Raw genomic sequence first — 14,630 nt, 5'->3', positions numbered from 1 at the left:
GGTCAGAAATCTGATGACAGAGGGATAGTGAGGTGTTGTTCATGGACTGTCAGAAATCTGATGGTGGAGGGGAAGAATCTGTTCCTGAATCATTGAGTGTGGGTCTTCAGGCTCCTGTACCTGCTCCCTGATGATTGTACTGAGAAGAGAACATAATACATAAGCAGAATTAGGCTATTCGGCCCATTGAGTCTGTTCTGCTACTCCCTTTTAGCTGAGGGTATGAGCTGAATGATGAGGGTCTTTAACGATGGATGCCACCTTCCTGAGGCACCAGCTCTCTGATGATCTTGACGGTGGGGAGGGTTGCGCCCGTGATGGAGCAGATGGCCTGAATGCCCTGATTCTGTCTGCCCCTCTGCTCCATGTGATCGTTTGCCCACTCACTGTTCTCCCAACCCGCAGAATGCTGCGAACTATCTACGACTGGTTCTGGTGGGGACCGTCTCTGGCTCCCGTACAACCTGACATGGGCTGACCTGGAGGACCGCGACGGGCGCGTCTACGCCAAGGCCAGCGACCTCTACGTGACCATTCCTTGTGCCTTCGCTCTCATGTTGATCCGATATGTCTTCGAGAGGTAAGGTCTGCTCTGTCCACATAATGAACAATGGGAAGGATCAGCACATGGTGGGAGAGGAGAGGGAGGGAGGGGAAAGGAGTGGGAGAGATAGAGAGGGAGCAAGGGAGAGACAAAGATGAATGGAGGGATGGCGAGGGGAGAGATGGACAGAGAGGGGAGGGGAAGAGATCTGTAAGAGACAGGTGAGATGAAGAGGGAGAGGTGGGGAGAAAGGGAGAGGGATGGTGGGGTGAAGAGGGATGGATGGAGGGAGGGAGGGAGGGGGAGAGATGGACAGAGAAGAGAGGGAGAGAGCTTGAGAGGTGAGGGAGACATGGAGGGGGATAGAGACTTAGAGAGATCACTCACCTACCATCAAGAGACAGGAGTGGAAGTGGAGGAACTGAAGGAGGTGACCAACAAAGGGCAGAGACCAGAGTTGTCTGGGTTAAGTAACTGGGGTTGAGTTACCAAGGACGGCTCTAGGAAGGGGATGGATGGGATTTTAAGCAAACGCAGAAGGATGCAGGTGCCAAAAGTCTGTAGCAAAGCTGGGAATGTCCAGCAGATCAGGCAGCGTCCGTGGACGTGGATACAAGTTGGTGTTGGAGTGGATGCCGGCCTCAGAGCTGGTCAATTCCATCGCGAACAGGAGCAGTGGGTTGTCTGAATGTCGAGTCTCCAAGGGCCAAGGTGGGTGGCTGGGCTGAGTGAGGATTTGTGGGTGGTGGTGGGATTGGGGGGGGGGGGGGGGGGTGTCCCAAGGAACGGAGGGGTGAAGGCGGCTGGGTTGAACTTCTGTCCCTGATTTATGAGTTGTGGAGGTATCCAGCACAGAAACAGACCATTCTTCCCATCCAGCCTATGCCAGCCAAGCGGGCAGAGTAGGTAAGTGAGGGGTTCAAAAGGGCTGGTGGTGGGTGATTCTGTCTCTCAGGGTGGGGGAGTGAGGATTGGGAAGGGCTGTTCTCTGTGGAGGGACGGTCACTCACTCACCCACAACGAGTGTTCTGGGATGCTGGATCTTAGAGGTTGTCTATTCTGTCTGTTCTTGGAGAACTCGGAATGGGGTGAACTCTGGAATGCTGTTCGGGAGTCCACCAGAGGTTTGGCTGAAGGAAGGAGTCGCTGACGTGTGGCTAATGCTCTGGATGTCACAGCGGCCCTATTGAATCTCGGCTCCTTTGCTTAATTGATCCAGCCGAACTCCACACTGACCCAGCTGACCTTTTGGAGATAGGGGAGCCATGACGGTTCTTGGCTGAAGTGCCATGGTATCCCTGCCTTGGTGACCCTGTTGACATTTTGTCTCAGAGCCATGGTGACCTTTTTTGACCCTTGACATTGGGTGCTGTGGTAACCACAATGACCTTTAGCCTTGCCAATGCTGTTGACTCGACCAGACAGCCATGATGACCCTGTTGACCATTGCCTTTGGATGCCATAGTTACCATATTGACCTCTGACCTTACTTGCCCTAAACTTTAATCTTGATGACTTTGTTGACCCTTGAATGGAGGGTCACGGTGACACAACTGATCTTTGACCCTGATAGCCCTATTGACAGTTGAGTAGAATGCCCTCAAGCACTGGTAACCCTGAGGGCCTCGATGATCCTATTGATATTTGACTAGAGACCGCCATTGTGACCCTGTTGACCCTTGACCAGAGAGCACTATGGTGACCCTGTTGAACTATAATCTTGAACCAAATCCTTATGGTTGGTCCATTGCCCAGGGAACTACTGTTCACTCTCTGGATATATACTGACTCTTTCTCTCTGTCCCTCCGTTTACCCCCCAAACCCCCTCTCCTCTGTCTATCCTCCAGAACCATAGCCACTTACTTTGCACACTTACTGGGCATTAAAGAGAAGGTCCGGTTAAAGGTGAAACCCAACCCTATTTTGAAAAATCCTTCAGTCTCTCATCGAAACATCCCAAACAGGTAGGTGCTTTGGCGCATATCCCCTCCCCCAGTCAATTGATGTCGATGAGGGAGGGGGCAATCGCATCGCCACTACCCCCTACTTCCCAACTTCCTCTCATATCACCTGGTTCTGCCAGGCACAATGGGGTCCCACTGTTTCTTATGATGGGGAGTCCAGAGGGGTGGGGGAGAGGGTAAGGGTGACTGAATTGCACCTGGATTTGGGGGGGGGGGTGTGTAAGAGTTTGGAGACAATAGTCTGGTGGGCACTGGATCTGCTGAACTGAACTTCCTGCCCAGGTTTGGGAAGGAGGAAAAAAGCCATCTCGTTTGGGGTGTACCCCCCTTCAGGAAACCCGTCTCCCCCCACCCCGTGTATCCAGCCAGGTGGGTGGGGTGTACCCCCTTCAGGAAACCCGTCTCCCCCCACCCCGTGTATCCAGCCAGGTGGGTGGGGTGTACCCCCTTCAGGAAACCCGTCTCCTCCCACTGCCCGTCCCCACCCCGTGTATCCAGCCAGGTGGGTGGGGTGTACCCCCTTCAGGAAACCCGTCCTCCCCCCGCTGCCCTTCCCCACCCCGTGTATCCAGCCAGGTGGGTGGGGTGTACCCCCTTCAGGAAACCCGACTCCCCCCACCCCGTGTATCCAGCCAGGTGGGTGGGGTGTACTCCCTTCAGGAAACCCGACTCCCCCCACCCCGTGTATCCAGCCAGGTGGGTGGGGCCTCTGCAGTGTCAACCTCGGAGTGGGAGGTTGTCGAAACACTTAGTCAAACTCTTTGACTTTGATGACCCTTTTGAGCTCGAACAAGGGAGGAGAGGACAGTCTGAATCCGTGGGCAGGGATGGTTGGGCAGCCTTGCCACAACATGGGGGACCGGAGAGGGATTTGTGAGGGGGATGGATAGGGGTGTGTCTTGGAATCGGATATATTTTCGGGTTGGAATTAATGAAATTGCGGTGCTGAAATCAATTTTGGATACAGGAAGGGGGTATGTGGGAACTTCCCGGTGCTGATAGGCTTCAGTTGCTCAGAGCAGGAAGGAAAGTTGGGGGTGGGTGGTGCCATTCATCCCTTACCTCCCTATCCTGCCCCAGCGCTCCACCCCGCCATACCTGCCCAGTAGCAGGAGAGCGGAGAGAAAATTCATAGAGATATTTGATAGTGCCTGGTGAATGGATAGACTGGTGAGGAGGGTGGGGGAAGCAAGGTTTTGGCAGAGGAGGGTGGGGGAGGGTGGTGGAGTTGGAAGGTCCTTATGGTTGAGCCCCAACCCAACCCCACCATCACCACCCACTCCAACACTCCCACCCACCATCCTCTCCCCAATCCTAACCCCTAACGCCCCTCCCCAACCCCATCCCCACCATCACCACCCACTCCAACACTCCCACCACCATCCTCTCCCCAATCCTAACCCTAACCCCCCCTCCCCAACCCCATCCCCACCATCACCACCCACTCCAACACTCCCACCACCATCCTCTCCCCAATCCTAACCCCCCTCCCCAACCCCATCCCCATCACCACCCACTCCAACACTCCCACCACCATCCTCTCCCCAATCCTAACCCTAACGCCCCTCCCCAACCCCATCCCCACCATCACCACCCACTCCAACACTCCCACCACCATCCTCTCCCCAATCCTAACCCTAACCCCCCTCCCCAAACCCATCCCCACCATCACCACCCACTCCAACACTCCCACCACCATCCTCTCCCCAATCCTAACCCCCCTCCCCAACCCAACCCCATCCCCACCATCACCACCCACTCCAACACTCCCACCACCATCCTCTCCCCAATCCTAACCCGAACCCCCCTCCCCAACCCCATCCCCATCACCACCCACTCCAACACTCCCACCACCATCCTCTCCCCAATCCTAACCCTAACCCCCTCCCAACCCCAGCCCATCCCCACCATCACCACCCACTCCAACACTCCCACCACCATCCTCTCCCCAATCCTAACCCTAACCCCCTCCCCAACCCGACCATCACCACCCACTCCAACACTGCCACCACCATCCTCTCCCCAATCCTAACCCTAACCCCCTCCCCAACCCCACCATCACCACCCACTCCAACACTCCCACCACCATCCTCTCCCCAATCCTAACCCTAACCCCACTCCCCAACCCCAACCCCACCATCACCACCCACTCCAACACTCCCACCACCATCCTCTCCCCAATCCTAACCCTAACCCCCCTCCCCAACCCCATCCCCATCCCCACCATCAGCACCCACTCCAACACGCCCACCATCATCTCTCCCCAATCCTAACCCTAACCCCCCTCCCCAACCCCATCCCCATCCCCACCATCACCACCCACTCCAACATTCCCACCATCATCCTCTCCCCAATCCTAACCCTAACCCCCCTCCCCAACCCCATCCCCATCACCACCCACTCCAACACTCCCACCATCATCCTCTCCCCAATCCTAACCCTAACCCCCCTCCCCAACCCCATCCCCATCCCCACCATCACCACCCACTCCAACACTCCCACCACCATCCTCTCCCCAATCCTAACCCTAACCCCCTCCCCAACCCCATCCCCACCATCTCCACCCACTCCAACACTCCCACCACCATCCTCTCCCCAATCCTAACCCTAACCCCCTCCGCAACCCCATCCCCATCCCCACCATCACCACCCACTCCAATACTCCCACCACCATCCTCTCCCCAATCCTAACCCTAACCCCCTCCCCAACCCCACCATCACCACCCACTCCAACACTCCCACCACCATCCTCTCCCCAATCCTAACCCTAACCCCCCTCCCCAACCCCATCCCCAGCACAACCATCACCACCCACTCCAACACTCACACCACCATCCTCTCCCCAATCCTAACCCTAACCCCCCTCCCCAACCCCATCCCCACCATCACCACCCACTCCAACACTCCCACCACCATCCTCTCCCCAATCCTAACCCTAACCCCCCTCCCCAACCCATCCCCATCCCCACCATCACCACCCACTCCAACACTCCCACCACCATCCTCTCCCCAATCCTAACCCTAACCCCCTCCCCAACCCCATCCCCATCACCACCCACTCCAACACTCCCACCACCATCCTCTCCCCAATACTAACCCTAACCCCCCTCCCCAATCCCATTCCCACCATCGCCACCCACTCCAACACTCCCACCACCATCCTCTCCCCAATCCTAACCCTAACCCCCCTCCCCAACCCCATCCCCACCATCACCACCCACTCCAACACTCCCACCACCATCCTCTCCCCAATCCTAACCCTAACCCCCCTCCCCAACCCCATCCCCATCCCCACCATCACCACCCACTCCAACACTCCCACCACCATCCTCTCCCCAATCCTAACCCTAACCCCCCTCCCCAACCCCATCCCCACCATCACCACCCACTCCAACACTCCCACCACCATCCTCTCCCCAATCCTAACCCTAACCCCCCCTCCCCAACCCCATCCCCACCATCACCACCCACTCCAACACTCCACCACCATCCTCTCCCCAATCATAACCCTAACCCCTCTCCCCAACCCCATCCCCAGCCCCACCATCACCACCCACTCCAACACTCCCACCACCATCCTCTCCCCAATCCTAACCCCCTCCCAACCCCATCCTCACCATCACCACCCACTCCAACACTCCCACCACCATCCTCTCCCCAATCCTAACCCTAACCCCCTCCCCAACCCATCCCCATCCCCACCATCCCCACCCACTCCAACTCTCCCACCATCATCCTCTCCCCAATCCTAACCCCCTCCTCAACCCCATCCCCCACCATCACCACCCACTCCAACACTCCCACCATCATCCTCTCCCCAATCCTAACCCTAACCCCCTCCCCAACCCCAACCCCACCATCACCACCCACTCCAACACTCCCACCATCTTCCTCTCCCCAATCCTATCCCTAACCCCCCTCCCCAACCCCAACCCCACCATCACCACCCACTCCAACACTCCCACCACCATCCTCTCCCCAATCCTAACCCTAACCCCCCTCCCCAACCCATCCCCACCATCACCACCCACTCCAACACTCCCACCACCATCCTCTCCCCAATCCTAACCCTAACCCCCTCCCCAACCCCATCCCCACCATCACCACCCACTCCAACACCACCCCCCACCACCATCCTCTCCCCAATCCTAACCCTAACCCCCTCCCCAACCCCATCCTCACCATCTCCACCCACTCCAACACTCCCACCACCATCCTCTCCCAATCCTAACCCTAACCCACCTCCCCAACCCCATCCCCCATCCCCACCATCACCACCCACTCCAACACTCCCACCACCATCCTCTCCCCAATCCTAACCCTAACCCCCCTCCCCAACCCCATCCCCATCCCCACATCACCACCCACTCCAACACTCCCACCACCATCCTCTCCCCAATCCTAACCCTAACCCCCCTCCCCAACCCCATCCCCATCCCCACCATCACCACCCACTCCAACACTCCCACCACCATCCTCTCCCCAATCCTAACCCTAACCCCCCTCCCCAAACCCCATCCCCCCCATCACCACCCACTCCAACACTCCCCCACCACCATCCTCTCCCCAATCCTAACCCTAACCCCCCCCTCCCCAACCCCATCCCCATCCCCACCATCACCACCCACTCCAACACTCCCACCACCATCCCTCTCCCCAATCCTAACCCCCTCCCCAACCCCATCCCATCCCCACCATCACCACCCACTCCAACACTCCCTCACCATCCTCTCCCCAATCCTAACCCAACCCCCCTCCCCAACCCATCCCCATCCCCAACATCACCACCCACTCCAACACTCCCAGCATCATCCTCTCCCCAATCCTAACCCTAACCCCCCCTCCCCAACCCATCCCCACCATCTCCACCCACTCCAACACTCCCACCACCATCCTCTCCCCAATCCTAACCCTAACCCCCCTCCCCAATCCCCATCCTCACCATCTCCACCCACTCCAACACTCCCACCACCATCCTCTCCCCAATCCTAACCCTAACCCCCCTCCCCAACCCCATCCCAATCCCCACCATCACCACCCACTCCAACACTCCCACCACCATCCTCTCCCCCAATCCTAACCCTAACCCCCCTCCCCAACCCCATCCCCACCATCACCACCCACTTCCAACACTCCCACCACCATCCCTCTCCCAATCCTAACCCTAACCCCCCTCCCCAACCCCATCCCCAACATCACCACCCACTCCAACACTCCCACCACCATCCTCTCCCCAATCCTAACCCTAACCCCCCTCCCCAACCCCAACCCCATCCCCAACATCACCACCCACTCCAACACTCCCACCACCATCCTCTCCCCAATCCTACACCCTAACCCCCTCCCCCAACCCATCCCCATCCCCAACATCACCACCCACTCCAACACTCCCAGCACCATCATCTCCCCAATCCTAACCCTAACCCCCCTCCCCAACCCCAGCCCCACCATCACCACCCACTCCAACACTCCCACCACCATCCTCTCCCCAATCCTAACCCCCTCCTCAACCCCATCCCCACCATCACCACCCACTCCAACACTCCCAGCACCATCCTCTCCCCAATCCTAACCCCTCCTCAACCCCATCCCCACCATCACCACCCACTCCAACACTCCCACCACCATCCTCTCCCCAATCCTAACCCCCTCCTCAACCCCATCCCCACCATCACCACCCACTCCAACACTCCCAGCACCATCCTCTCCCCAATCCTAACCCCTCCTCAACCCCATCCCCACCATCACCACCCACTCCAACACTCCCACCACCATCCTCTCCCCAATCCTAACCCCCTCCCCAACCCCCATCCCCACCATCACCACCCCACTCCAACACTCCCACCACCATCCTCTCCCCAATCCTAACCCTAACCCCCCTCCCCAACCCATCCCCACCATCACCACCCACTCCAACACTCCCACCACCATCCTCTCCCCAATCCTAACCCTAACCCACCCAACACCATCCCCATCCCCCACCATCACCACCCACTCCAACACTCCCACCACCATCCTCTCCCCAATCCTAACCCTAACCCACCTCCCCAACCCCAACCCCATCATCCACCACCCACTCCAACACTCCCACCACCCTCCTCTCCCCAATCCTAACCCTACCAACCTCCCCTAACCCCATCCCCATCCCCACCATCACCACCCACTCCAACATTCCCCCCACCATCCTCTCCCCAATCCTAACCCTAACCCCCTCCCCAACCCCATCCCCACCATCACCACCCCACTCCAACACTCCCACCACCATCCTCTCCCCAATCCTAACCCTAACCCCCTCCCCACCCCATCCCCACCATCACCACCCACTCCAACACTCCCACCATCATCCTCTCCCCAATCCTAACCCTAACCCCCCTCCCCAACCCCAACCCCATCATCACCACCCACTCCAACACTCCCACCACCATCCTCTCCCCAATCCTAACCCTAACCCTTCCCCAACCCCATCCCCACCATCACCACCCACTCCAACACTCCCACCATCATCCTCTCCCAATCCTAACCCTAACACCCTCACCCAACCCCATCCCCAGCCCCACCATCACCACCCACTCCAACACTCCCACCCCCATCCTCTCCCCAATCCTAACACTAACCCCCCTCCCCAACCCCATCCCCATCACCACCCACTCCAACACTCCCACCATCATCCTCTCCCCAATCCTAACCCTAACACCCCTCCCAACCCCATCCCCAGCCCCACCATCACCACCCACTCCAACACTCCCACCACCATCCTCTCCCCAATCCTAACCCTAACCCCCCTCCCCAACCCCCAACCCCATCATCACCACCCACTCCAACACTCCCACCATCATCCTCTCCCCAATCCTAACCCTAACCCCCCTCCCCAACCCCATCCCCAGACCCACCATCACCACCCACCTCCAACACTCCCACCACCATCCTCTCCCCCAATCCTAACCCCCTCCCCAACCCCATCCCCATCCCCACCATCACCACCCACTCCAACACTCCCACCACCATCCTCTCCCCAATCCTAACCCTAACCCCCCTCCCCAACCCCAACCCCACCATCACCACCCACTCCAACACTCCCACCACCATCCTCTCCCCAATCCTAACCCTAACCCCCCTCCCCAACCCCAACCCCACCATCACCACCCACTCCAACACTCCCACCACCATCCTCCCCAATCCTAACCCTAACCCCCCTCCCCAACCCCAACCCCACCATCACCACCCGCTCAACACTCCCACCACCATCCTCTCCCCATCCTAAACCTAACCCCCCCTCCCCAACCCCAACCCCACCATCACCACCCACTCCACACTCCCACCACCATCCTCTCCCAATCCTAACCCTAACCCCCCTCCCCAACCCCATCCCCATCCCCACCATCACCACCCACTCCAACACTCCCACCACCATCCTCTCCCCAATCCTAACCCTAACCCCCTCCCCAACCCATCCCCAGCCCCACCATCACCACCCACTCCAACACTCTCACCACCATCCTCTCCCCAATCCTAACCCTAACCCCCTCCCCAACCATCCCCACCCCACCATCACCACCCACTCCAACACTCTCACCACCATCCTCTCCCCAATCCTAACCCTAACCCCTCCCCCAACCCATCCCCATCCCCACCATCACCACCCACTCCAACACTCCCACCACCATCCTCTCCCCAATCCTAACCCTAACCCCCTCCCCAACCCATCCCCAGCCCCACCATCACCACCACTCCAACACTCTCACCACCATCCTCTCCCCAATCCTAACCCTAACCCCCCTCCCCAACCCATCCCCATCCCATCATCACCACCCACTCCCACACTCCCACCACCATCTCTCCCCAATCCTAACCCTAACCCCCCTCCCCAACCCCATCACCATCCCCACCATCACCACCCACTCCAACACTCCCACACCTTCCTCTCCCCAATCCTAACCCTAACCCACCCAACCCCATCCCATCCCCACCATCACCACCCACTCCAACACTCTCACCACCATCCTCTCCCCAATCCTAACCCTAACCCCCCTCCCCAACCCATCCCCATCCCCAACATCACCACCCACTCCAACACTCCCACCACCATCCTCTCCCCAATCCTAACCCTAACCCCCCTCCCCAACCCCATCCCCACCATCTCCACCCACTCCAACACTCCCACCACCATCCTCTCCCCAATCCTAACCCTAACCCCCCTCCCAACCCCATCACCATCCCCACCATCACCACCCACTCCAACACTCCCAGCACCATCCTCCCCCAATCCTAACCCTAACCCCCCTCCCCAACCCCATCCCCACCATCTCCACCCACTCCACACTCCCACCACCACCATCCCTCTCCCCAATCCTAACCCTAACCCCCCTCCCAACCCCATCCCCAACCCCACCATCACCACCCACTCCAACACTCCCACCACCATCCTCTCCCAATCCTAACCCCCTCCCCAACCCCATCCTCACCATCACCACCCACTCCAACACTCCCACCACCATCCTCTCCCCAATCCTAACCCAACCCCCCTCCCAACCCCATCCCCATCATCACCACCCACTCCAACACTCCCACCACCATCCTCTCCCAATCCTAACCCTAACCCCCCTCCCCAACCCCATCCCCATCACCACCCACTCCAACACTCCCACCACCATCCTCTCCCCAATCCTAACCCTAACCCCCCTCCCCAACCCCATCCCCATCCCCACCATCACCACCCACTCCAACACTCCCACCACCATCCTCTCCCCAATCCTAACCCTAACCCCCCTCCCCAACCCCATCCCCATCATCACCACCCACTCCAACACTCCCACCACCATCCTCTCCCAATCCTAACCCTAACCCACCTCCCCAACCCCATCCCCAGCCCCACCATCACACCCACTCCAACACTCCCCACCACCATCCTCTCCCCAATCCTAACCCCCTCCCCAACCCCATCCTCACCATCACACCCACTCCAACACTCCCACCACCATCCTCTCCCCAATCCTAACCCTAACCCCCTCCCCAACCCATCCCCATCCCCACCATCACCACCCACTGCAACTCTCCCACCATCATCCTCTCCCCAATCCTAACCCCCTCCTCAACCCCATCCCCACCATCACCACCCACTCCAACACTCCCACCATCATCTCTCCCCAATCCTAACCCTAACCCCCCCTCCCCAACCCTATCCCCATCCCATCATCACCACCCACTCCCACACTCCCACCACCATCCTCTCCCCAATCCTAACCCTAACCCCCCTCCCCAACCCATCACCATCCCCACCATCACCACCACTCCAACACTCCCACCACCTTCCTCTCCCCAATCCTAACCCTAACCCACCCAACCCCATCCCCATCCCCACCATCACCACCCACTCCAACACTCTCACCACCATCCTCTCCCCAATCCTAACCCTAACCCCCCTCCCCAACCCATCCCCATCCCCAACATCACCACCCACTCCAACACTCCCACCACCATCCTCTCCCCAATCCTAACCCTAACCCCCCTCCCCAACCCTATCCCCATCCCCATCATCACCACCCACTCCACACCCACCACCATCCTCTCCCCAATCCTATCCCTAACCCCCCTCCCCAACCCCATCCCCACCATCTCCACCCACTCCAACACTCCCACCACCATCCTCTCCCCAATCCTAACCCTAACCCCCCTCCCCAACCCCATCACCATCCCCACCATCACCACCCACTCCAACACTACCCAGCACCATCCTCTCCCCAATCCTAACCCTAACCCCCCCTCCCCAACCCCATCCCACCATCTCCACCCACTCCAACACTCCCCACCACCATCCTCTCCCCAATCCTAACCCTAACCCCCTCCCCAACCCCATCCCCATCCCCACCATCACCACCCACTCCAACACTCCCACCACCATCCTCTCCCCAATCCTAACCCTAACCCCCTCCCCAACCCCATCTCTCCCCAATCCTAACCCTAACCCCCTCCCCAACCCCATCCTCACCATCACCACCCACTCCAACACTCCCACCACCATCCTCTCCCCAATCCTAACCCTAACCCCCCTCCCCCAACCCCATCCCCATCATCACCACCCACTCCAACACTCCCACCACCATCCTCTCTCCCCAATCCTAACCCTAACCCCCCTCCCCAACCCCATCCCCATCACCACCCACTCCAACACTCCCACCACCATCCTCTCCCCAATCCTAACCCTAACCCCCCCCTCCCCAACCCCATCCCCATCCCCACCATCACCACCCACTCCAACACTCCCACCACCATCCTCTCCCCAATCCTAACCCTAAACCCCCTCCCCAACCCCATCCCCATCATCACCACCCACTCCAACACTCCCACCACCATCCTCTCCCCAATCCTAACCCTAACCCACCTCCCCCAACCCCATCCCCAGCCCCACCATCACCACCCACTCCAACACTCCCCACCACCATCCTCTCCCCAATCCTAACCCCCTCCCCAACCCCATCCTCACCATCACCACCCACTCCAACACTCCCACCACCATCCTCTCCCCAATCCTAACCCTAACCCCCTCCCCAACCCATCCCCATCCCCACCATCACCACCCACTGCAACTCTCCCACCATCATCCTCTCCCCAATCCTAACCCCCTCCTCAACCCCATCCCCACCATCACCACCCACTCCAACACTCCCACCATCATCCTCTCCCCAATCCTAACCCTAACCCCCCCTCCCCAACCCCAACCCCACCATCACCACCCACTCCAACACTCCCACCATCATCCTCTCCCCAATCCTATCCCTAACCCCCCTCCCCAACCCCAACCCCACCATCACCACCCACTCCAACACTCCCACCACCATCCTCTCCCCAATCCTAACCCTAACCCCCCTCCCCAACCCATCCCCACCATCACCACCCACTCCAACACTCCCACCACCATCCTCTCCCCAATCCTAACCCTAACCCCCTCCCCAACCCCATCCCCACCATCACCACCCACTCCAACACTCCCACCACCATCCTCTCCCCAATCCTAACCCTAACCCCCTCCCCAACCCCATCCTCACCATCTCCACCCACTCCAACACTCCCACCACCATCCTCTCCCCAATCCTAACCCTAACCCACCTCCCCAACCCCATCCCCATCCCCACCATCACCACCCACCACTCCAACACTCCCACCACCATCCTCTCCCCAATCCTAACCCTAACCCCCCTCCCCAACCCCATCCCCCCCATCACACCACCCACTCCAACACTCCCACCACCATCCTCTCCCCAATCCTAACCCTAACCCCCCTCCCCAACCCCATCTCCATCCCCACCATCACCACCCACTCCAACACTCCCACCACCATCCTCTCCCCAATCCTAACCCTAACCCCCCTCCCCAACCCCATCCCCACCATCACCACCCACTCCAACACTCCCACCACCATCCTCTCCCCAATCCTAACCCCCTCCCCAACCCCATCCCCATCCCCACCATCACCACCCACTCCAACACTCCCACCACCATCCTCTCCCCAATCCTAACCCTAACCCCCCTCCCCAACCCCATCCCCCCCATCACCACCCACTCCAACACTCCCACCACCATCCTCTCCCCCAATCCTAACCCTAACCCCCCTCCCCAACCCCATCTCCATCCCCACCATCACCACCCACTCCAACACTCCCACCACCATCCTCTCCCCAATCCTAACCCCCTCCCCAACCCCATCCCCATCCCCACCATCACCACCCACTCCAACACTCCCACCACCATCCTCTCCCCCAATCCTAACCCTAACCCCCCTCCCCAACCCCAACCCCACCATCACCACCCACTCCAACACTCCCACCACCATCCTCTCCCCAATCCTAACCCTAACCCCCTCCCAACCCCATCCCCATCCCCAACATCACCACCCACTCCAACACTCCCAGCCATCATCCTCTCCCCAATCCTAACCCTAACCCCCCCTCCCCAACCCCATCCCCACCATCTCCACCCACTCCAACACTCCCACCACCATCCTCTCCCCAATCCTAACCCTAACCCCCCTCCCCAATCCCATCCTCACCATCTCCACCCACTCCAACACTCCCACCACCATCCTCTCCCCAATCCTAACCCTAACCCCCCCTCCCCAACCCCATCC

The 14,630-nt window shown here is 59.4% G+C and overlaps 1 pseudogene; it reads left to right on the top strand.

Moving 5' to 3' along the window:
* Window positions 1-406: 406 nt before the first annotated feature.
* Window positions 407-14,630, top strand: part of LOC140736354 (ceramide synthase 2-like) — a 32,384-nt pseudogene continuing 18,160 nt past the window's right edge.

This window comes from Hemitrygon akajei, chromosome 11 (assembly GCF_048418815.1).
Source record: "Hemitrygon akajei chromosome 11, sHemAka1.3, whole genome shotgun sequence".
NCBI classification, from domain to species: domain Eukaryota; kingdom Metazoa; phylum Chordata; class Chondrichthyes; order Myliobatiformes; family Dasyatidae; genus Hemitrygon; species Hemitrygon akajei.
This window is presented reverse-complemented; position numbering and strand designations above follow the sequence as displayed.